Genomic DNA, 25940 nt, shown 5'->3' with positions numbered 1-25940 from the left:
ATTCCTTTCGCACATTGAGGTCCTTCATCCACTTTGAGTCTATTTTCGTGTGTGGTGTAAGGAAATAGTCCAATTTCATTTTTCTGCATGTGGCTGTCCAATTTTCCCAGCACCATTTGTTGAAGAGGCTGTCTTTTTTCCATTGGATATTCTTTCCTGCTTTGTCGAAGATTAGTTGACCATAGAGTTGAGGGTCTATTTCTGGGCTCTCTATTCTGTTCCATTGGTCTATATGTCTGTTTTTGTGCCAGTACCATACTGTCTTGATGATGACAGCTTTGTAATAGAGCTTGAAGTCTGGAATTGTGATACCACCGACTTTGGCTTTCTTTTTCAATATTCCTTTGGCTATTCGAGGTCTTTTCTGGTTCCATATAAATTTTAGGATTATTTGTTCTATTTCTTTAAAAAAAATAGATGGGATTTTGATAGGGATTGCATTAAATGTGTAGATTGCTTTAGGTAAAATAGACATTTTCACAATATTTGTTCTTCCAATCCATGAGCATGGAATATTTTTCCATTTCTTTGTGTCTTCCTCAATTTCTTTCATGAGTACTTTATAGTTTTCTGAGTATAGATTCTTTGCCTCTTTGGTTAGATTTATTCCTAGGTATCTTATGGTTTTGGGTACGATGGTAAATGGGACTGACTCCTCAATTTCTCTTTCTTCTGTCTTGTTGTTAGTGTAAAGAAATGCGACTGATTTCTGTGCATTGACTTTATATCCTGACACTTTACTGAATTCCTGTATAAGTTCTAGCAGTTTTGGAGTGGAGCCTTTTGGGTTTTCCACATATAGTATCATATCATCTGCAAAGAGTGATAGTTTGACTTCTTCTTTGCCGATTTGGATGCCTTTAATTTCTTTTTGTTGTCTGATTGCTGAGGCTAGGACTTCTAGTACTATATTGAACAGCAGTGGTGATAACGGACATCCCTGCCGTGTTCCTGACCTTAGCGGAAAAGCTTTCAGTTTTTCTCCATTGAGAATGATATTTGCGGTGGGTTTTTCATAGATGGCTTTGATAATGTTGAGGTATGTGCCTTCTATCCCTACACTTTGAAGAGTTTTAATCAGGAAGGGATGCTGCACTTTGTCAAACGCTTTTTCAGCATCTATTGAGAGTATCATATGGTTCTTATTCTTTCTTTTATTAATGTATTGTATCACATTGATGGATTTGCGGATGTTGAACCAACCTTGCAGCCCTGGAATAAATCCCACTTGGTCGTGGTGAATAATCCTTTTAATGTACTGTTGGATCCTATTGGCCAGTATTTTGGTGAGAATTTTCGCATCTGTGTTCATCAAGGATATTGGTCTGTAATTCTCTTTTTTGGTGGGATCCTTGTCTGGTTTTGGGATCAAGGTGATGCTGGCCTCATAGAATGAGTTTGGAAGTTTTCCTTCCATTTCTATTTTTTGGAACAGTTTCAGGAGAATAGGAATTAATTCTTCTTTAAATGTTTGGTAGAATTCCCCTGGGAAGCCGTCTGGTCCTGGACTTTTGTTTGTTTGGAGATTTTTGATGACTGTTTCAATCTCCTTACTGGTTATGGGTCTGTTCAGGTTATCTATTTCTTCCTGGTTCAGTTGTGGTAGTTTATACATCTCTAGAAATGTATCCATTTCTTCTAGGTTGTCAAATTTGTTGCCATAGAGTTGCTCGTAGTATGTTCTTATAATTGTTTGTATTTCTTTGGTGTTGGTTGTGATCTCTCCTCTTTCATTCATGATTTTATTTATTTGCGTCCTTTCTCTTTTCTTTTTGATAAGTCTGGCCAGGGGCTTATCAATCTTATTAATTCTTTCAAAGAACCAGCTCCTAGTTTTGTTGATTTGTTCTATTGTTTTTTTAGTTTCTATTTCATTGATTTCTGCTCTGATCTTTATGATTTCTCTTCTCCTGCTGGGTTTGGGCTTTCTTTGTTGTTCTCTCTCCAGCTCCTTTAGGTGTAGGGTTAGGTTGTGTATTTGAGACCTTTCTTGTTTCTTGAGAAAGGCTTGCACTGCTATATATTTTCCTCTCAGGACTGCCTTTGTTGTGTCCCACAGATTTTGAACTGTTGTGTTTTCATTATCATTTGTTTCCATGAATTTTTTCAATTCTTCTTTAATTTCCTGGTTGACCCATTCATTTTTTAGAAGGATGCTGTTTAGTCTCCATGTATTTGCGTTCTTTCCAAATTTCCTCTTGTGATTGAGTTCGAGCTTCAGAGCATTGTGGTCTGAAAATATGCAGGGAATGATCTCGATCTTTTGGTACTGATTGAGACCTGATTTATGACCCAGGATGTGGTCTATTCTGGAGAATGTTCCATGTGCACTAGAGAAGAATGTATATTCTGTTGCTTTGGGATGGAATGTTCTGAATATATCTGTGATGTCCATTTGGTCCAGTGTGTCATTTAAGGCCTTTATTTCCTTGTTGATCTTTTGCTTAGATGATCTGTCCATTTCAGTGAGGGGAGTGTTAAAGTCCCCTGCTATTATTGTATTACTGTCGATGTATTTCTTTGATTTTGTTATTAATTGGTTTATATAGTTGGCTGCTCCCATGTTAGGGGCATAGATATTTAAGATTGTTAGATCTTCTTGTTGGACAGACCCTTTGAGTATGATATAGTGTCCTTCCTCATCTCTTATTATAGTCTTTGGCTTAAAATCTAATTGATCTGATATAAGGATTGCCACCCCAGCTTTCTTCTGATGTCCATTAGCATGGTACATTGTTTTCCACCCCCTCACTTTAAATCTGGAGGTGTCTTCGGGTCTAAAATGAGTTTCTTGTAGGCAGCATATGGATGGGTTTTGTTTTTTTATCCATTCTGATACTCTGTGTCTTTTGATTGGGGCATTTAGCCCATTAACATTCAGGGTAACTATTGAGAGATATGAATTGAGTGCCATTGTATTGCCTGTAAGATGATTGTTACTGTATATTGTTTCTGTTTCTTTCTGATCTACTACTTTTAGGGTCTCTCTTTGCTTAGAGGACCCCTTTCAATATTTCCTGTAGAGCTGGTTTGGTGTTTGCAAATTCTTTCAGCTTTTGTTTGTCCTGGAAGCTCTTTATCTCTCCTTCTATTTTCAATGATAGCCTAGCCGGATATAGTATTCTTGGCTGCATGTTTTTCTCGTTTAGTGCTCTGAATATATCATGCCAGTTCTTTCTGGCCTGCCAGGTCTCTGTGGATAGGTCCGCTGCCAATCTAATGTTTTTACCCTTGTATGTTACAGACTTCTTTTCCCGGGCTGCTTTCAGGATTTTCTCTTTGTCGCTAAGACTTGTAAATTTTACTATCAGGTGACGAGGTGTGGACCTATTTTTATTGATTTTGAGGGGCGTTCTTAGCATCTCCTGGATTTTGATGTTTGTTCCCTTTGCCATATTAGGGAAATTCTCTCCAATAATTGTCTCCAATATACCTTCTGCTCCCCTCTCTCTTTCTTCTTCTTCTGGAATCCCAATTATTCTAATGTTGTGTCGTCTTATGGTGTCACTTATCTCTCGAATCCTCTCCTCGTGTTCCAGTAGTTGTTTGTCTCTCTTTTGCTCAGCTTCTTTATTCTCTGTCATTTGGTCTTCTATGTCACTAATTCTTTCTTCTGCCTCATTTATCCTGGCAGTGAGAGCTTCCATTTTTGATTGCACCTCATGAATAGCTTTTTTGATTTCAACTTGGTTAGATTTTAGTTCTTTTATTTCTCCAGAAAGGGCTTTTATCTCTCCGGAGAGGGTTTCTCTAATATCTTCTATGCCTTTTTCGAGCCCGGCTAGAACCTTGAGAATTGTCATTCTGAACTCTAGATCTGTCATGCTACCTATGTCTGTATTGATTAGGTCTCCAGCCTTCGGTACGGCCTCTTGTTCTTTTTTTTGAGGTGAGTTTTTCCGCCTTGTCATTTTGTCCAGGTAGGATTTGCTTTCTCCTGCTGTGGAATTCCGCTGTTCTTGGTGACTGAAGTTGGTTTTGGATGGTTTCTTGTTGATCTTCTGGGGGAGGGGCCTGTTGTAGTGATTCTCAAGTGTCTTTGCCGCAGGCGGAATTGCACCGCCCTTGCCAGGGGCCGGGCTAAGTAATCCGCTCGGGTTCGCTTTCGGGAGCTTTTGTTCCCTGAGCGCTTTCCGTAGAGTTCCGGAGGACGGGAATGAAGATGGCGGCCTCCCAGTCTCTCGGCCCGGAGGAGCCGAGAGCTTGGGGTTCCGCTCCTCAGTGCGCTCTCAGAGCAAAGCGCCCAACAGTCCCGCCTCCCTGGCTTGCGGTCGCGCCTCGAGTAAAGCAGTCAATTGTTGGAGCTGGAGAAAAGCGCCGGGTCGCTTTTGTCTCCGCGGCCTGCGGCCGCGCTCCGAGCCCACCCAGCCTGCGACCGGCACAAGGTAACCCCGGGCTTAGAGCTCACTCCTCGGCTTTGTCGCTATAGCCGGCTTCCCCGCTCTAATACCTGCGAGCTCTGCGGCACTCAGACACCCCCAGTCCTTCTGTGACCCCGCGGGTCCTGGGGTTATGCTGACCCCGCCTGGGTTTCCCCCCAGTTTAGCCTCTGGAGCGATGTCTCCCAGTGGAGCCGACTTTTAAAAGTCCCGGTTTTTTGCTCCGTCGCTCCGCCGCTTGCCTGGTGCCGGCCCCTCCCCCCGGGGTCTATCTTCCCGTCGCTTTGGATTCACTTCTCCGCAGGTCCTACCTTTCAGAAAGTGATCGATTTTCTGTTTCTGGGATTGTTGCTCTTCTTCTCTTCGATTTCCTCTCTGTGTATTCTTAATCATTAACAATTATAAGTAGTCTCTTAAAATGTGTCTATCTGCAAGTCTACTTAGAAATATTAAACTAATATTTGAGTATAATATAACAATAGGTATTGATAAAGTTTCAAAATCCAACTTGGACAATCTGATAGTCAAAAGTAAGTTACATGTCATAATGTGAATATTAACTTTTTGAAGAAAATAAAATTTATTCTTGGAACAGTAAATTTCGGGAACATATCTTAGAGTTTTATAACAACCAAAACTATAATATATATATATATATATATATATATATATATATATATGGCCATGTAGTATTTCTTCCTACACATTAAAAAAAACATGAATCTGAAATTCTTGTTCCTCTAATTTCACACAGTGGTCCTTCTAGAGTAATCACACCCTGTTTGTTTGTGTATTTTTTGGTATTGTTCTTATCATCATTGAAAAAACAGTATATATATTTTAAAAATACATATTATAGGGCACTGTGTGGCACAGTTGGTTAAGCATTTGACTGTCGGTTTTGGCTCAGGTCATGATCTCAGGGCCATGAGACTAAACTCAGCATGGGGCTCCTCGGGCTCCTCGATCAGGAGAAGTATACTCATTCCACAACTCAGAACTCCAATTCTGGCAGTGCCTGGGTGATTCAATCATTAAGCGTCTGCCTTTGGCTCAGGTCATGATCCCAGCATCCTGGTATCGACCCCCACATCAGGCTCTCTGCTCAGCAGGCAGCCTTCTTCTCTGTCTCCCACTCCCCCTGCTTGTGTTCCCTCTCCTGCTATGTCTCTCTCTGTCAAATAAACAAATAATATCTTTTAAAAAACTCCAATTCTGGAATATTTGGGGATTATCACTTCTTATATGGATGTAATTCAAACTTCTAAAATTATTTTATTCATTTGCATATCATTCTCCTATGTGTGTGTATGTATACATATAGATCACATAGCTATACACACACATGTCCATCAATTTTGTTGTGAAAAATTTGAAAGTCTGTTAATGATACTATGCTTTTTAGCCCTAAATAGTTCATGTATGTACTTCCTAAGAATTGGACCTTTTGGGGACACCTGTGTGACTCAGTTGATTAAGCATATGCCTTCAGCTCAGGTCATGATCCCAGGGTCCTGGAATAAAGCCCCACATCAGGCTCCCTGCTTAGCGGCAAGTCCGCTTCTCCCTCTCCTGCTGTGATCTTTCCGCATCTCATTCTCCCTCAAATAAACAAATAAGTAAATCTTAGACAGAATCAGACATTTTCTTACAAAAGACAGTGTGATTTTCAAAATCAGGGAAATGATTTTGATATACAACTACACAAGCCATGGTCCTTATTCAGGTGTTGTTAATTTTCATCACAATGTTTTTATAGTAAATTTTCTTGGTCTAGGAGCAAATTCAAGATCTTACATATTACATTGAGTCATCATGTCTCATTAATATAGAACAGTTTTACCTTCTTTGTTTTTCATAACACTGATGCTTTGTGACAATTATTTTATAGAATATCTTACAATATTGGGTTGCTCTGATACTTAGGATTTGATGGAGTTGTGCAGCTGGGGTGGGAATATCACGTGAAGGGTGTTTTCTTATCAGGAGCCACATGCTGTCTATTGGACATACTATTGGTAATGGTAACTCTGATCACTTGTTTAAGTTAGTGTCTGACGGGTTTCTCCACTATCGAGCTTTTTTCCTCTTTGAGTTATAAACTGTTTGCTTTTAAAGATTTTATTTTTAAACAATTTCCACACCCATCAGGGGGCTCAAAGTCAAACCTCGACATCAAGAATCACATGCCCCACCAACTGAGTCAGCCAGGCCCCCCAGTAATAAGCTATTTGTAAGGAGATAGGGGTCTTTAAGGGTGGGAAGCCCTGAACATATTTGAGAAGGAAGGAGCTCCTGGAGAAGCAGAGTTGGGGAAGACGATAGAAAGCATGGGATCCTGGAGATGGGGAAGAAGTGGTACCAGTGTGTAAATGAAAACGCCTACCTAATGTACCATACAAGACAGTAGTAGTCCCAAGAATAGGCACTTCATTAATTTATTCATCAAAAACTATAGACCTGATTAATAGATGATCCATGTTATTTTATTTCAGTGAAATCTAGCATCTACAGCTCCTCCCAAAACTGGTATTGGGTTGTCACTGGTGAGAACTACACCAGTGAGGAGCGGGAGGGGAGAAGACACTTTTTTATTCTATGCTTTTATGTAACATTCGGTTGATGAGACTTTTAGTTACATTATCTATCATAAATATAAATTAAATAGAAATTATCTGAGTACCTGGGTGGCTCCGTTGGTTAATTGTCTGCCTTAAGCTCAGGTCCTGATCCCAGGGTCCTGAATGGAGCCTCCTGTTGGGCTCCTGGCTCAGCAAGGAGAATGCTTCTGCTTCTCCCTCTGCCTCTGCCTCCTGTTCATGCTCTCTCTCTCTCTCAAATAAATAAATAAAATCTTTAAAAAAATAAATAGAAAATTTCTGACCATTTTGAAAAGTAGTTGGTAATTTCTCCTCTTTACAAGTTTTACTTGGCCAAGGAAATCAATATTAATATGGCTCATAAATATCAAATTGTATATTTGTAGCATTATCAATGTATTGCTTGAGCACAACTATTTTCCCCTATCTTTACCATTTTTTTGTCTTTAGGTCTTTGTAATTAAACTTCTTTTTTAAAATATTTCTCTTTTTTAAAAGATTTTATTTATTTGACAGAGATCACAAGTAGGTAGAAAGGCAGGTGGCGGGGAGGAGGGAGCAGGCTCCCTGCTGAGCAGAGAGCCTAATGTGGGGCTTGATCCCAGGACCCTGAGATCATGACCTGAGCCAAAGGCAGAGGCTTAACCCACTGAGCCACCCACGCGCTCCCAAAATATTTTATTTTTAAGTACTCTTTACACCCAACATGGGGCTTGAACTCACAACATTGAGATCAAGGGTCACATGCTCTACTGACTGAACCAGCCAAGTGCACCCCCTTTTTAAAAATTTTTCTTGTTCTCGCCTTCATTTATTTTTTATTATATATATGTATATATCATTGAAGTATAATTAAAATGCAGCATTGTATTAGTTTAGGTGTACAACATAATGATTCAACAATTCTTTGCATTACTCAGTGCTCAGCATTGGAAGTGTAGACCCCACCTCTCACCAGACAACATTATTATAATCTTACTGACTATATTCCATATACTGTACTTTTCAGCTCCATGATTTATTTTACAACTAGAAGTTTGTACCTCTTAATCCCTTTCACCCATTTTGCCCGACTCCTGTCCACCTCCCGTCTGGCAACCACCAGTTGGTTCTCTGTAGTTAAGTCTGTTTTTTTATTTGTTTCTTAGATTCTTTGTCTGGTTTTGTTTTTCTTTTTTAAAGAAAGATTTCCTTATTTTAGAGAGTAGAGTGTGTGCAAGTGAGAGTAGGGGAAGAGTGAGAGAGAGAATCTCAAGCTGACTCCACATTGAGCACAGACCTCAGTGCAGGGCTCATTCTTATGACCATGAGATCGTACCCTGAGCTGAAACCAAGAGTCGGTTGCCTAACCAACTGGGCTACCCAGGCGCCCCTCTTTGTCTGTTTTGTTTCTTATATACCACATATGAGTAAAATCATACAGAATTTGTCTTTCTCTGTAGAACTCATTTCACTTAGCATAATACCCTCTAGGTTCATTTGTTGTCATAAATAGCAAGATCTCATTCTTTGTTATGGCTGAGTAGTAGTCCACTGTATATATATACCACTTCTTCATTTGTCTGTGGGTAGACACATGGGTTGCCTCCAATTCTTGGCTATTGTAAATAATGTAATAATAAACAGAGAAGTGTATATGTCTTTTCAACTTAGTGTATTTATTTTCTTTGGATAAATACCTGGTAGCGGAATTACTGCATCATATGTTAGTTCTATTTTTAATTTTTTGAGCAACATCTGTAGTCTTGTCCACAGCGACTGCATCAATTTACAATCCCACTGACAGTGCTTGAGGGTTCATTTTTGTCCACATCATTGCCAATTTTGTCTTTCTTGTCTTTTTGATTTTAGTCATTCTGACAGGTGTGAGGTGCTATCTCAGTGTGGTTCTGATTTACATTTCTCTGATGGTTAGTTATGTTGCACATTCTTTCATGTGCCTATTGACCGTCTGTGGGTCTTCTTTGGAAAAATGTCTCTTGAGGTCCCCTGCATATTTTTAATCAGATTATTGGCATTTTTGGTATTGAATTCGATAAGTTCTCTATATATTACAGATGTTAATCCCTTATCAGATCTATCGTTTGCAAATACCTTCTCCCAATCAGTAGGTTGCCTTTTTTGTTTTGTTGATGGTTTCCTTCACTGTGCAAAAGGTTTTTATTTTGATGTAGTCTCAATACTTTATTTTTGCTTTTGTTTGCCTGTCCCGAGGAGACCTATCTAGAAAATGTCAAAGAAATTGTTGCCTATATATTCTTCTAAGAGTTTTGTAGTCTTGGGTTTCATGTTTTGGTCTTTAATCACTTTTGAGTTGACTTTTTAAAAAAATTATTTTATTTATTTATTTGACAGGGAGAGAGATCACAAGTAGGCAGAGAGGGAGGCAGAGAGAGAGGGGGAAGCAGGCTCCCTGCTGAGCAGAGGGCCCGACGCGGGGCTCGATCCCAGGGCCCCAAGACCATGACCTGAGCCAAAGGCAGAGGCCTAACCCACTGAGCCAACCAGGTGCTCCTTGAGTTGATTTTTATGTACAATGCAAGAAAGAGATCCATTTTCATTCTTTTGCATGTAGCTCTTGTATGTACTATTTTCAAGAACCAGTTGTTGGACAGACCATCTTTTCCCCATTGTATATTCTTGCCTACCCTGCTGTAGATTAACAGACCATGTAAGTTCAGGTCTTTTTCTAGGCTCTCTCTGCTGTTGCACAGAACCACATCTATTTTAGTGTCAATCCTATATTCTTTTGATAACTGTAGCTTTGTAGTATATTAAAAAATCTGGAATTGTGATGCCTCCAGCTTTGTTCCTCTTTTTCAAGGTTGCTTTGGTTTTAGGGGTCTTTTGTGATTCCGTACAAATTTTTGGATTATTTGTTCTGGTTCTGTGAAAAGTGCTGTTGGTATTTTGATAGGCATTGCATTGAACGTGTAAATTGCTCCAAGTAGTATGGACAGTTTAATGATATTAATTCTACATATCTTTACATTCATTTATATTGTCTTTAATTTTTTATCAATTTTTTTATAGTTTACAGAGTAAACTTGGTTAAGTTTATTCCTAGGTATTTTACTCTTTTTTAATGTAGTTGTAAATGGGATTTTTTTCTTAATTTCTCTTCCTGATACTTTGTTATTTGTATATAGAAATGCAACAGACTTCTGTGTATTTTGTATCTTGTGACTTCACTAAAGTCGTATATCAGTATAGTTGTTTTTTGATGGAATCATTAGGGTTTTCTCTGTATCATGTCATTTGTACATAGTGACAGTTTTACTTCTTTCTTTCCAATTTGGGTGCCTTTTATTTCTTTTTTTGTCTGATTGTTATGGCTAGGACTTCCAGTACTATGTTGAAGAAAAGGGGTGAGAGTGAGCATAAGGATGTTACTGTGTTATTTGTTTCTGATATTATTTTTTTTGCAAATGAATTTTTAGATTTATTAGAAAGATTTCACATCTCTGCTATATTGAGCCTCCTTATTTACAAATACAGTACTTTTCTTCATTTCTTCATGAAGCTGTATAATTTTTTAAAAATTCATATTTTTTAAATTTATTTTCAGTGTTCCAGAATTCATTGTTTATGTACCACACCCAGTGCTCCATGCAATACATGCCCTCCTTAATACCCACCACCATGCTCACCCAACCTTCCGCCCCCCTCCCCTCCAAAACCCTCAGTTTGTTTCTCAGAGTCCACAGTCTCTCATGCTTTGTCTCTCCCTCCGATTTAACACAATTCACTTTTCCTTTCCTTCTCCTAATGTCCTCCAGGTTATTTCTTATCCTCCACAAATAAGTGAGGCCATATGATAATTGACTCTCTCTGCTTGACTTATTTCACTCAGCATAATCTCTTCCAGTCCCGTCCATGTTGATACAAAAGTTGGGTATTCATCCTTTCTGATAGAGGCATAATACTCCATAGTATATATGGACCATATCTTCTTTATCCATTCATCTGCTGAAGGGCATCTTGCTGTTCCTGATTTTAGGTGGAAAGTTCTCAGTTTTTCACCATTGAGGGTGATGTTAGCTGTGGGTTTGACATATATGGTGTTTAGTATGTAGAGATGTGTTCCCTCAAACCTACTTAATTGAGAGCTTTTATCATGAATTGATGTGTCTTGTTAAATGATTTTTCTGTTCCTTTTGAGATAATCATATACTTTTATCCTTTCTCATTTTTGTTTTTTTTAAGATTTTACTTATTTGAGAGAGTGAGGGCTAGTGGTATCACAGAGGCAGAGGGAGAAGTAGACTCACTGCTGAGCAGAGAGTCCAATGTGGGGCTCAGTTCCAGAACCCTGGTATCATGACCTAAGCTGAAGGCAGATGTTCAACTGACTGAGCCACCCAGGTGCCCCATATCCTTTCTTTTGTGTTTTTTTTTAAGATTTTATTTATTTATTGGACAGAGAGAGAGACAGTGAAAGAGGGAAAACAAGCAGGGGGAGTGGAAAAGTGAAAAGCAGCCTTCCTCTGAGCAGGGAACCTGATGCGGGGCTTGATCCTAGGACCCCTGGATCATGACTCGAGCCAAAGGCAGATGCCTAACTGACTGAGCCACCCAGGCGCCCCATCCTTTCTCTTGTTAATGATATATATCCTGTTGATTGATTTGTGAATATTGAACCACGCTTGCATACCAGGAATAAATCCTACTTGACCATGGTGGATGACTTTTTAAAAAATGTTTTGTCAAATTCAGTTTGCTAATGTTTTGTGAAGGATTTTTGTGCCTATGTTCATCAGAGATATTGGCCTGAAGTTTTTCTTTTTTATAGTCTTTAGCTTTGCTATCATGATAAGGTCTCAGAGAATGAATTTGGAAGTTTCTCCTCCTCTTTGGTTTTCTGGAATAGTTTGAGAGATATTAACTATTTTTGATGTGTTTGATAGAATTCACCTGTGAAGCCATCTGTGTCTGGACTTTTGTTTTTGGGGAGTTTTTTTTTTTTATTACTAAGGTGATTTCATTACTAGTAATTGATATGTTAAAATTTTCTGTTTCTTCCTAATTCATTTTTGGAAGATTGTATGTTTCTAGAATTTTACCCACTTATCTTAGGTTGTCCAATTCATTGACATACAATTCTTTGTAGTAGTCTCATAATACTTTGCATTTCTGTCATGGTGGTTGTTATTTCTCTCCTTTCATTTCTGATTTTATTTTCTTGAGTATTCTTTTCTCTCAATGAGTCTAGCTAAATGTTGATCAATTTTGTTGATCTTTTCAAAATCAGCTCCTGGTTTCATTGATCTTTTCTACTGTGTTTTTAGTCTCTATTTCATTTATTTGTGCTCTAATCTTTATTTTCTTCCTTCTGTTGGCTTTGGGCTTTGTTCTGTTTCTAGCTCCCTTCGGTGTAAAACTTAGGTTGTTTATGTGAGATTTTCTTGTTTCTTGAGGTGGGCCTGAATCACTATAAACTTATAGAGCTCTTTTTGCTGCACCCCAATGACTATGGACCATTGTGTTTTTTTTTTATTTTTTTAAGATTTTATTTATTTATTAATTTTTTATTTGACAGAGAGAGAGAGAGAGAGCACACAAGCAGGCAGAGCAGCAGGCAGAGGGAGAAGCAGGCTCCCTGTTGAGGAGGGAGTCTGATGTGGGGTTCAATCCCAAAACCCTGGGATCATGACCTGAGCTGAAGGCAGACACTTAACCGACTGAGCCACCCAGGCACCCCTGAACCATTGTGTTTTCATTTTCATTTGTTTTCATATATTTTTTAATTTGTTCTTTTCTTTGTTGACCCCATTCATTGTGTAGTAGCTTTTTATTTAGCCTCCATGTATTTCTGTTCTTTACAGATGTTTTCTTATAATTGATCTTTGGTTTCATATTGCCATGGTCAGTAAAGGTACAAAAGATGATTTCAGTCTTCTTGAATTTGTTGAGACCTGTGTTGTGGCCCAACAAGTGATCTATGCCAGTAAATGTTTCATGTGCACATGAAAACAATGTGTATTCTGCTGGTTTTGGAGAGAATATCTGTATATATCTGTTAAATCCATCTGATCTAATGTGTTGTTCAAAACTACTGTTTCCTTATTGGTGTTCTGTTGGGATGATCCATCCACTGATGTAAGTAGGGTATTAAAGTCCTCTACCTTTACTATAGTAAACAATTTCTCCCTTTTTGTCTGTTAATAGTTGCTTTATGTATGTAGGTGCTCCCATCCCGTATGCATAAATATTGACAATTGTTATATCTTCTTGTTGGATTTTCCCTTTATCATTATGTAGCACTTTTCTTTGTTATTATAGACTTTGTTTCAAAGTCTGTTTTGTCTGATAGAAGCATTGCTTCCCCAGTTTGTTTGTTTCTTCCATATACATAGTAGATGTTTTCCTGTCACTTTACTTTCTTTCTTTTTTTTTTTTTTTTATTAACACATAATGTATTATTTGCTTCAGGAGTACAGATCTCTGAATCATCAGGCTTACACAATTCACAGCACTCACCATAGCACATACCCACCCCAATGTCCATAACCCAGCCACCCTATCTCTCCCTCCTCACCCCCCAGCAACCCTCAGTTTGTTTCCTGAGATTAAGAATTTCTTATGGTTTGCCTCCCTCCCCAGTCCCATCCTGTTTCATTTTTTCCCTCCCTATCCCCCACCTTGCCTCTCAAATTCCTCATATCAGAGAGATCATATGATAATTGTCTTTCTCTGATTGACTTATTTCACTTAGCATAATACCCTCTAGCTCCATCCACGTCATTGCAAATGGCAGGATTTCGGAGTTTTTTGATGGCTGCACAGTATTCATACACACACACACACACACACATACATACCTACATATACATACATACATACATACATACCACTTCTTCTTTATCCATTCATCTGTTGATGGACATCTAGGTTCTTTCCATAGTTTGGCTATTGTGGACATTGCTGCTATAAACATTTGGCTGCACCTGCCCCTTCGGATCACTACATTTGTATCTTTAGTATCACTACAGTAATGCAATTGCTGAGTCGTAGGATAGCTCTATTTTCAACTTTTTGAGGAACCTCCACACTGTTTTCCAGAGTGGTTGCACCAGCTTGCATTCCCACCAGCAGTGTAGGAGGGTTCCCCTCTCTCCGCATCCTCGCCAGCATCTGTCATTTCCTGACTTGTTAATTTTAGCCATTTTGACTGCTGTGAGGTGGTATCTCATTGTGGTTTTGATTTATATTTTCCTCATGCCAAGTGATGTAGTGCACTTTTTCATGTGTTTTTTGGCCATTTGGATGTCTTCTTTGCAGAAATGTCTGTTCATGTCTTCTGTCCATTTCTTGATTTGATTGTTTGTTCTTTGTGTGTTGAGTTTGATAAGTTCTTTATAGATTTTGGATACTAGTCCTTTATCTGATATGTCACTTGCAAATATCTTCTCCCATTCCGTTGGTTGTCTTTTCGTTTTGTTGACTGTTTCCTCTGCTGTGCAAAAGATTTTGATCTTGATGAAGTCCCAATAGTTCATTTTTGCCCTTGCTTCCCTTGCCTTTGGTGATATTTCCAGGAAGAAGTTGCTGCGGCTGAGGTTGAAGAGATTGCTGCCTGTGTTCTCCTTAAGGATTTGGATGGATTTCTGTCTCACATTGAGGTCTTTCATCCATTGAGAGTCTATTTTTGTTTGCGGTGTAAGGAAATGGTCCGGTTTCATTCATCTGCATGTGGCTCTCTGATTTTTCCAGCAACATTTGTTGAAGAGACTGTCTTTTCCATTGCCCATCACTTCCCTTTCAATCTGCACCTGTCTTTAGGTCTGAAGTGAGTCTCTTGTAGGCAGCATATAACTTGGTCTGGCTTTTTATCCATTCATTCACCCTATGTCTTTCAATTTGAACATTTAGAATATTTACATTTAAAGTAACTATTAATTATTTACTGCCTTTTAATTACTTATTTTACAGGATTTTTTTTGGGTAACTCTTCTCTGTCCTCTCTGTTCCTTTCTTTTGCTCTCTTCCCTTGTGATTTGTTTGTTTGTTTGCTTAGTGTTACGCACAGATTCCTTTCTGGTTTTCTGTACGTATCTATATAGGATTTTGATTTATAATTACCATTAGGTTCATATATGTCCTCTAAGGCATCACGTATAGCAGTTTACATTAAATTGATGGTTGCTTAAGTTTGAACCCATTCCAAAAGCCATAAATTTTTATTCCCTCCCAATTTTACATACATGACTTCATATATGATATATTTTTACTTTGTGAATCTCATGACTTTTTAAGATAATACTGATTTGCTGCTTTTGTTTATTAATCCCCCTACAGGTTTTATAATGATTAACTACTACCTTTAGATGTTTGCCTTGACTTGTGGAATATTTTTCTTTTCCTAATTTTCTTCTACTTAGGGCCTTTTCTTTCTATGCAAAGAATTCCCTTCAGTGTTACTTGGATACCTTGTTTAGTGTTGGTAAACCTCTTTGTCTGGAAAACTCTATGTCTCTATTCTGAGTGATAATCTTGGGTAGAGTATTCTTTTTTTTAAGATTTTATTTACTTATTTGAGAGAGAGAGAATGAGAGAGAGCACGAGAGGGGAGAAGGTCAGAGGGAGAAGCAGACTCCCCACAGAGCTGGGAGCCCATGTGGGACTCGATCCCAGGACTCCGGGATCACGACCTGAGCTGAAGGCAGTGGCTTAACCAACTGAGCCACCCAGGCACTTTTGGGTAGAGTATTCTTGGTTGTAATATTTTCTTTTCAGCACTTTGAATATATCATTCCTCTTTTTTGAGTCTGTAGAATTTCTGCTGAAAATGCAGCTGATGGCCTTGTATATAACCTTTTGGTTTCCTCTTTCTACTTTTAAAATTCTTTCTTTATCACTCCTTTTTGCCATTTTAATTATTATGTGTTTTTGTGTGGACCTCCTTGGTTTTCATCTTGCTAGAGGTTTTCTATCCTTCCTGGATATAAATGACTGTTTTCTTCCTCTGATTAGGGAAATTTTCAGCTATTGTTTCTTCATGTAAGTTGGCCATCCCTCCTCCTTTCTCTCTCTGGGATCCCATAATGCAAATGTTATTATGCTTGATGATGCGCTGAGTCATGTTAACCTGTTCGCATTTTTTTAAGATTTTTTTTTAATTTATTTGACAGACAGAGGTCACAAGTAGGCAGAGAAGCAGGCAGAGAGAGAGGAGGAAGCAGGCTCCCTGCTGAGCAGAAAGCCTGATGCAGGACTCGATCCCAGGACCCTGGGATCATGACCTGAGCTGAAGACAGAGGCTTTAAACCACTGAGCCACCCAGGTGCCCCAACCTGTTCACATTTTTAAATATTTTTTTTCCTCTTGCTTTCACTTAGTTGCTTTCTATTACTTTGTTATCCAGCTCCCTCATCCTTTCTTCTGCCTCCTCTAATCTGCTAGTGATGCCCTCTAGTGTATTTTTTACTGCAGCCCCTGAGTTCTCCATCTCTGATTGGTTTTTTATATGTTCTTACTCTTCATTGAAGTTCTCACCGAGATCCTCCACTTGATTCTCCAGTTTAGTATCTTCATGACCATTGCTTTGAATTCTTTATCAGACACATTGCTTATCTTGATTTCATTTAGCTTTTTTTGTTGTGATATTGGTCTGTTCTTTTATTGGAGGAATATTCCTTGGACTCTTCATTTTGTCTAACTTAGTGTGTTTGTTTCTTTGCGTTGGGAAGGCCAACTGTGTCTTTTGGTCTCAAAAGTAGTGGCTTTATGAAGAAGAGGCACAGTGCTGTTCTGTAGCATAATACTCCCTTGTTACCAGAACCAGGCACTCTCGGGGTGTGGACTGTGTGCATCCTGCTGTGGCTGAGCCACATTTGTCTTCAGTCCAGTCAGCTACAGTGACCCACTTGGCCTGCCCCAGAATGGCAGGGCACTATTCCTGCTTGACCTCCTTTGAGGCTTTCTTTGGTGGGCGAGGGCCGGTAGTGTGCTAGGAGCCTATAATAAGCCATTCTGCCACAGCAACAGGTGCACTAAAGGGCAGGGCCTGCTCCCTGGGCAGCCAATTGAGAGGTAAAGATGCCACAACTGAGGGCATCTGAGGTGTGTGGTTATAACTAACTTACCCCAGGGCAGGAGTCACTTGGAGTGTCACTGGTCCCTGCTGGGGCTGTCTGCAGAGTGTGGCTGGGCAGGAGCTGCTTTGGAGGGACACCTGCCCATGTGGGCAAATGGGACCAGGGATCTCCACAGGGGGACACGGGGTGGTCCCATGGTGCTAGCAAGATAGGTGGAAAGCATTAGTGCTGGCTCCTGCCAATCTAGCCATTTGGGCTGGGAGAGGGAAAGAAAAATGGCTTCTGCCAGCACTTCATTCCCAGAGATTTCTTCTGAAAAATCCCTGCCCCTGTAGTATGTGTTCTAGGTAATAAGTAAGTAAGTAAATAAGTAATACTACTAAGTAATAAGTAAATAACTGTCCTCCACATATGCTCCAGGTACTTTTTAAACTGCTGCTTCTCTGCTGTGTCTCTGCCAGCTTATTTATTATCCTGGTTCTTGAAGGGTGTGGGCACCATTTCCTGTTGCCCTCCAGCTCTCCTGGAGTTAAGCCTCCTGATTTTTCAAGTCCCTGGAGTTAAGCCCCACTGATTTTAAAAGGCCTCTGATTTTAAAAGTGCCACTGGTTTTCAAAGCCAAATGTTATGGGGACTTATGTTCCTTGTGCATTTCCCCCATCTCTGGTGAGTCGGGTGTGGAGCTGACTCTCTTGCTTCTTATTGTTTGTGGTGTCCTTCCCATTGGTGGTGAGTCTTGCTGGGGTTTTGGTGCCCATCATTATCGCTGCTTCTTCTGTCTTTTTCGATGTGGCCTCCTTTCTGTGATTAAGTGTCGAAGGTGTGTTTTGCTAGTCTTCAGGTCATTTTTAGAGTCAATTACACAGATGTAACTGTTACCTTGTGTCTGTGGGATTATCTGAGCTCAGGATTCTTCTTTTCTGCCATTTTCCTCCCTTGGATCACCAAGAACCATTTTAAGCCCTTGGGACTCTGCAGCACACACTGGACATCCTACTTATAAAAGGTCCCAGTCTCTTCTCACAAATCATAGCAAGTGTTGTTAATTACTCCAGCTTTTAGCAATCTCATTTGTTTCTGCAGTTAGATCCATATCACACCGAAATACTAAACATTCACCATTGAGACTGTAATCATAACTAAATCCCTCTTTTCAAATAAGCAGAGTGTTTTCCTTACCTGCTATGAGAAGGGTTTTATATTTCACCCAGGCTTTTTTTGTTAGGATGAGAATACCTCCAGAGTATATATGACTGGAAAAGAGACACTCCTTATATTCTACATTGGTTTGTTGACTGAATCCCATCATCACACTTCCTCTGGGCTACAGCATTCTTTATTAAAATCTGTCCTCTCCACAAAACAAAACACACTCACAATCTGTGTCATTTCTTTATATAAAGTTCAAAACAGGCAAAACTGATCTATGACAATAAATGAAAATAATGGTTATCTTTTGGGGAAAACCAACATAAAGAGGCTGCAAAGGAGCTCTTGAGGTGCTGGAAATATTCCATATCTTGGTGCAGTTGGTGATTTATATGTATGTCTATACATGTAGAATTTTTCAGGTTGTACATTTAAGATTTATGTACTTTTATATATCCTAACTTACATAAATCAGCAGACAGACCCTTATTATCCTCTCTCATCAAAATATTGTCTTACTATTTGTGTTATTATGATTTATACATATCTGTTCTTTGTCCCTTTCCTGGTACAGAGCTCCTAGAAGCGTTAGCATTTCCTGTGATGAGAGTCCTAAAGGTGTCTTTGTTACGTTAATGAGTGATCTGGGGAAAGCACCTAAGGATGGGGGCTGATTGCCAGGGGGAGCCAACCACATGATTAGAGGGTTGAACTGTTCAGTCCCCAGTGCCTGACCTCTGTGGAGAGGAGAAAGGCTAGAGATGAAGTTCAGTACCTAGTGGCCAATGAATGAATCACTCATGGTTATGTAATGAAGCTTCTGTAAAGACCCCAAAAGGGGTGGGGTTCAGCGAGATTTTGAACTGGTGAACACATGGAGATTCAGGGAACGTAGCGCGCTGGAGAGAGCATGGCAGCTCCACTCCTTTCCCCTTCCCTTGTTGTATACATCTCTTCCATCTGGCTCTTCCCGACTTCCATCCTTATATAATACACTGGGAATCTGGGAAGGAAAATGTTTCCCTGAGTTCTGTGGGATGTTCTAGCAAATTAATTGAACCCAAGAAGTGGGTAGTGGAAACCTCTGAAATATCTAGCCAGTCAGTCAGAAGCATAGGTGACCAGTTGGACTTGTGACTGGTGTCTGAAGGGACAGGCATTCTTTTAGAACTGAGTTCCTAACCTCTTGGATCTGATACTATCTTTGGGTAGATAGTGGCAGAATTGAGTTGAATTGTAAGACACCTGGTTACTGTCTGCTGAGAACTGGATTGGTGCTATGAAATGCATGCGTGCACATACACACAGGTCTATTTCTGTAGAGTTGTTCCACTTACTCTTAGGTTCATTTACATGTGTAGGTTTATCTTCAATTCAAGAGCTGTATCAAAACTGTTCAGGGGCACCTGGGTGGCTCAGTTCATTAAGCCTTTGACTCTTAGTTTTGGCTCCGGTCATGATCTCAGGGTCCTTGAATCGAGCCCCACATAGGACTCTGCACACAGCGGGGAGTTTGCTTGAGACTCTTTCTCCCTCTCCCTTGGCCCCTCACAATGTTTGTGTGCGCTCTCTCTCTCTCTCTCTCTTTCAAATAAATAAATAATTTTTTAAAAACCCTCTTCCTTTAGCTTTGCATTATCAAAAATTAGTAAAATCCCTGGTATGGTAATATGGTAGGGATTCTGGGGTAGGTTGGAATACTGTGAAGAATGAAAATTCTCTGTTAAATCACAGAAACCCTCCTATATACCACAAACAGAAGCCATACACTTTTTGGCCATAAATTTGAACTCAAAGTGTTGTAAAACTAAGGAAGAGGTAGAAAATGAATCCCGTGGGATGGTTAGGATGCTCTACCAGACCACATATTCTTGGGAATCCTGAAGACCCCTCACAAGTGTCCACAGTTGGGGCAGAGAAGGCTGTCATGGTGAGAGAAGCAGAGATTCCACCGCTGAACATCCATGCTGAACATCCCCTTGAGCTAGAGTTCTCAGATGCAACTTCATGTCCATTTCTGGTAACTTAAAATTTTCCCCCATCATTTACGTTGCAGAAAGAAAAAAGGCACAGGATAGGCTTACCCTCTGTGTTTTTCTCATTAAGAGAGTTATCCTCTACAAGGGTGCTAGCACCTGAGAAAACATGGCACTTATTTCTGTTTGTGCAGATGGGCTTGGTTCTCAGGGTGAAGCAGACCTCCTCAGTGGCTTAGGCCAGGGCTGCTGTGCAGTGGTGTCATCACTGCCCTGGAACTCTCATGGTGGGGGAGCTCAGAACCATCACTTCCTTTCAACCCTCACCCGCAACTGGCTTGGTACACCAAGCTTCTCTTTCCCTTAGAACAAAATCTCCCTCAGCGGTCTTAATGTTCATTTATAAAATACGGTTTTTGTGAGTACACTGATCCCACTCCCATTAACACTCATTAACCCACTACACTTGTTAGCCCAAGTATACTAGACATTCATTCCACCAAGTATTCATTAAGCATCTTTTATTTGCCAGGCAACATGCACTGTTATCTGTGTATATAAAACACCTCTGGGACACTGGTTGAGTTTCTCTTTAGTCCAAAGTTGCTCCCTCTGTAGTATATAATTCAGGAGATGAAATTAGGGAGTAAAGAGAGGTTGCAGAGGGGCCCTTGGGTGGCACAGTCAGTTAGGCATATGACTCTGGGTTCCAGCTCTGGCCCGGATCTCAAGGTGGTAAGATTGAGCCCCACTCTTGGCTCTGTGCTCAGCATGGAGTGTGCTTAAGACTCTCTCTGCCCCTCTCCCTCAGTCTCATGTGTGCTCCCTCTCAAATAAATAAATCTAAAAAAAAAAAGATGTTGCTTAAATCTACCTACCAGAAGACTGAAGTCCCAGCCCCAAGTTAGCCAAAACATTCAGTTATGTTTTCTTATAAGAGAGGGAAAACCTAGAATGTTCCACATGGAAAGCTAGTTCATCACCCAAAGGTAATGTGTGTATAGTGGTCCCAATAACTGGTGAGTGAAAAGTAAGTCAGAATGTTGAGACTAAAATTAAAAAGGGAATGTGTGTCTATACGAATGTACATGAGATGAAGGGGAGAAGGAAGGAATACTCTTAATTTGACTTTTTCTTGTGCCAAAAACAGCAAAAAATGGTCAGAGTTAGAAAAGAGAGTTAATAATTTAGTTGTACTTCAGGCCAAATATATTTTGATGAACATGTGACTCAAGCACATCTGTGACTCACTTTGAATGAAGATACACTTCAAAGTCCCACAAGGAATAAGCCCCACTCCCACAGAACCAACACAGCCAAATTATTGAGACAGTAGCTTCAGGCTCACAGGATTTCAGGCACTTGCCTAGATTGCAGGTCTTTACTGAGAGAGGTGATGTGTTGGGAGGACAGAATCCTAGTGCTCGGACATTTTAAAGTAAATAGGCCAATGGTTCTAATCCTTGGCTGGAAATTAGAACTCCCTATGGAGCTTTGTTAAAATGCTGGCTGCTGGCTCCCACCAGCCATCAATTCTGATGCATGCAGTGTAGGGTCATCCTGTAGAACAGTGCCATGCCTTAGAAGATCAGGGAATGAATCTCTGTTGTCCACATTGCTTTCAAAAGATAATAAAAAGGAATAAAACAACAATCCTTCCATCAGCTGAAATTCCATAAGTGCAGAAATCTTAGGGGACCCAGTCATTAAGTATCGTGCTCCAGGCAAGCATCCTTATGGACCCCACCAAGGACAGAGGCCATCTGCTGAAAGCTAATGGGGCCAAAATGGATTCTCAACAAGTTTCTAGAGCATAGCTGAGCAAGATCCATCCCATTGCTGGGGGTGAGATACAGGGTTTCCTCAGAGGAGACCTAGAGACCTGAAATGAAATCATTAGTTGCTTTTGTATAAATATCCACGTGTGAGAATTAGATCAAACTTAAGAACATGAAAAAGCAGTCCATTGGATAATCTTAACTTCGTACAGTTGTGAAGTCATCTGCTACCAATGCCCCCCCATCCTTCTTCTGTAAACAATTAGAATCATTTTTAGCCTATTTTTTAAAACCATAGACTTTAGTCATGTTTTAGAATTCTAAACTTTTTTGGGGGGTGAAACAATTCAAAAGACCCTAAAAATTAGACACATAGTAAATGAGGCTAGAGTTTGAGGTCCACACACGTACATGCTTGGGACCTGCCATACACCTGGCTTCATTTGCTTGATTTCACCTCCCTGGGAGGGAATATATGGAAGTCTATGGAAGAAACACTTTCTGATTGGGGAAGTAAGGCATGGTCTATAGGAATTTTTATCAGGCTACACAGAATGATTCTGGAAAAAAAGATATCTAAGCAGGCAGTCTTCTTTCTTGTGTCCTATATTGCTCTATGAATGAACAAATATTTGTGTCTTCAACAGCACAAATACCTGCAATATTTTTCTTGAGGTGTAATTGACATACATTATATTTCAGGTATACAGCATAATGATTCAATATTTGTATACACTGTGAAATTATCACTGTAGTAAGTCCAGTGAACATTTTGTCACCATACATAATTACAGATTTTTTTTTCTTGTGAGGACAGGTATTAAGATCTATTCTCAGCAATGTTCAAACATGCAGCACAGTGTTAAATATATTAGGAATTCTGTACATTACATCCTCATAACTTACTTTATAAATGAAAGTTTGTGCCATTTCACTGCCCTCACCCACTTTCTCCCCTCCCCTTTGACAACCACCAGTACAGTTTCGGAATGTGAGTTTTGTTTTTTTTATAATCCCACAAATAAGTGAAAGCATATATTATTTGACTTTCTTCATTTAGTGTAATGAAGTACACAGCATGTAATACATGCTGTTACAAATGGGAAGATTTCCTTTTTTATGGTTGAATAATATTTCATGGTACATGTATATCACATTGTCATTATCCATCTCTTGATGGATGCTAAGATTATTTCCATGTCTTGGCTCTTATAAATAATGCTTTAATGAACATGCAAGTGTAGACATCTCTTAGAATTCATGTTTTCATTTTCTTGGCGTGAATGCACAGAAATGGAGTTGCTGGATCATATATGGTAGTTCTATTTTTGTAATTTTTGAGGAAGTTCTATGCTGTGGTCCATAGTGCTTATACCCATTTACATTCCTACCAACAGCACACGAGGGTTCCCTTTTCTCCACATCCTCATCAATGCTTATTACTTCTTGTCTTTTGAAGTCTAGGTCTTCTGACAGGTGTAAGGAGATGTCTCATTGCAGTTTTGATTTGCATTTCCCTGATAATAAATGATAGTGAGCATCTTTTCATGTACTGTGGCCATTTGTATGTTTTCTTTGGTAAAATGTCTCCTAAGATCTTCTGCCTGGATGTAAGTTGGATTGTTTATTTGCTATTAAGTTGTAGGAATTCTTTTTTTTTATCTTTTAAGATTTTGTTTATTTATTTGACAGAGAGAGAGAGAGACAGTGAAAGAGGGAACACAAGCAGGGGGAGTGGGAGAGGGAGAAGCAGGTTCCCCGCTGAGCAGGGAGCCTGATGTGGGACTCAGTCCTGGGACTCCAGAATAATGACCTGAGCTGAAGGCAGTTGCCCAGCCAACTGAGCCACCCAGGCTCCCTGTTTTATTTCTTGTTTTTGTTGCCTCTGCTTTCGGTGTCAGATCCAAAACATCCTCACTAAGACCAGTGTCAAGGAGCTTACCCCTTATTTTCAACTAATAGTTTTATGGTTAAAGGTCTTATGTTCATGTCTTTAATTCATTATGAGTTAATTTTTGTGTATGGTGTAAGATAGTGGTCCAGTTTCATTCTTTTGCATGTAGCTGTCTAGATTTTCCGATACCATTTATTTTTTATTTTATTTTTTATTAACATATAATGTATTATTTGCTTCAGGGGTACAGGTAAGTGAATCATCAGTCTTACACAGTTCACAGCACTCACCATAGCACTTAACTTCCCCAGTGTCCGTAACCCAGCCACCCTATCCCTCCCCCCGCCACCCCCCAGCAACCCTGTTTTTTCCCTGAGATTTTGAGTCTCTTATGAATTGTCTCCCTCCCCTGTCCCATCCTGTTTCATTTTTTCCCTCCTTACCCCCCACGACCCCCCACCCTGCCTCTCAAATTCCTCATATCAGAGATCATATGATAATTGTCTTTCTCTGATTGACTTATTTCACTTAGCATAATACCCTCTAGCTCCATCCACGTCGTTGCAAATGGCAGGATTTTGGGGGGTTTTTGATGGCTGCATAGTATGCCATTATATCTATCTATCTATCTATCTCATGATATATATATAGATATAGATATCTATCTATCTATATATATATCACTTCTTCTTTATCCATTCATCTGTCGATGGACATCTAGACTCTTTCCATAGTTTGGCTATTGTGGACACTGCTGCTATAAACATTTGGCTGCACCTGCCTCTTCGGATCACTACATTAGTATCTTTAGTATTACTACATTAGTGCGATTGCTGGGTCATAGGGTAGCTCTATTTTCAACTTTTTGAGGTACCTCCATACTGTTTTCCAGAGGGGCTGCACCAACTTACATTCCCACCAACAGTGCAGGAGTGTTCCTCTCTCTCTGCATCCTTGCCAACATCTGTCATTTCCTGACTTGTTAATTTTAGCCATTCTGACTGGTGTGAGGTGGTATCTCACTGTGGTTTTGATTTGTATTTCCCTGATGCTGAATGATGTGGAGCACTTTTTCATGTGACTGTTGGCTATTGGGATGTCTTCTTTCAGAAATGTCTGTTCATGTCCTCTGCCCATTTCTTGATTGGATTATTTGTTCTTTGGGAGTTGAGTTTGATAAGTTCTTTATAGATTTTGGATACTAGCCTTTTATCTGATATGTCATTTTGCAAATGTCTTCTCCCATTCTGTTGGTTTGTCTTTTGGTTTTGTTAACTGTTCCCTTTGCTGTGCAAAAGCTTTTGATCCTGATGAAGTCCCAATAGTTCATTTTTGCCCTTGCTTTCCTTGCCTTTGTTGATGTTCCTAGGAAGAAGTTGCTGTGGCTGAGGTCAAAGAGCTTGCTGCCCATGTTCTCAAGGATTTGGGTGGATTCCTTTCTTACACTGACGTCTTTCATCCATTGTGAGTCTATTTTTGTGTGTGATGTAAGGAAATGATCCAGTTTTACTTTTCTGCATGTGGCTGTCTGATTTTCCCAACACTATTTGTTGAGGAGATTGTCTTTTTTGTATTTGACAGTCTTTCCTGCTTTGTCAAAGATTAGTTGACCATAGAGTTGAGGGTCCATTTCTGGGCTCTCTATTCTGTTCCATTGATCTATGTGTCTGTTTTTGTGCCAGTACCATACTGTCTTGATGATGACAGCTTTGTAATAGAGCTTGAAGTCTGGAATTGTGATGCCACCAACTTTGGTTTTCTTTTTCAACATTCCTATGGCTATTCGAGGTCTTTTCTGGTTCCATATAAATTTTAGGATTATTTGTCCTATTTCTTTGAAAAAAATGGATTTTTATAGGGATTGCATTAAATCTGTAGATGTCTTTGGGTAGCATAGACATTTTCACAATATTTGTTCTTCCAATCCATGAGCATGGAACATTTTTCCTTTTCTTCGTGTCTTCCTCAAGTTTTTTCACGAGTACTTTGTGGTTTTCTGAGTACAGGTTCTTTGCCTCTTTGGTTAGGTTTATTCCTAGGTATCTTCTGGTTTTGGGTGCAGTTGTAAATGGGATCAACTCCTTAATTTCTCTTTCTTCAGTCTTACTGTCAGTGTATAGAAAAGCA

This window comes from Martes martes (genome assembly GCF_963455335.1).
Source record: "Martes martes genome assembly, chromosome: X".
NCBI lineage: Eukaryota > Metazoa > Chordata > Mammalia > Carnivora > Mustelidae > Martes > Martes martes.
Note: the sequence above shows the minus strand (reverse complement) of the source record.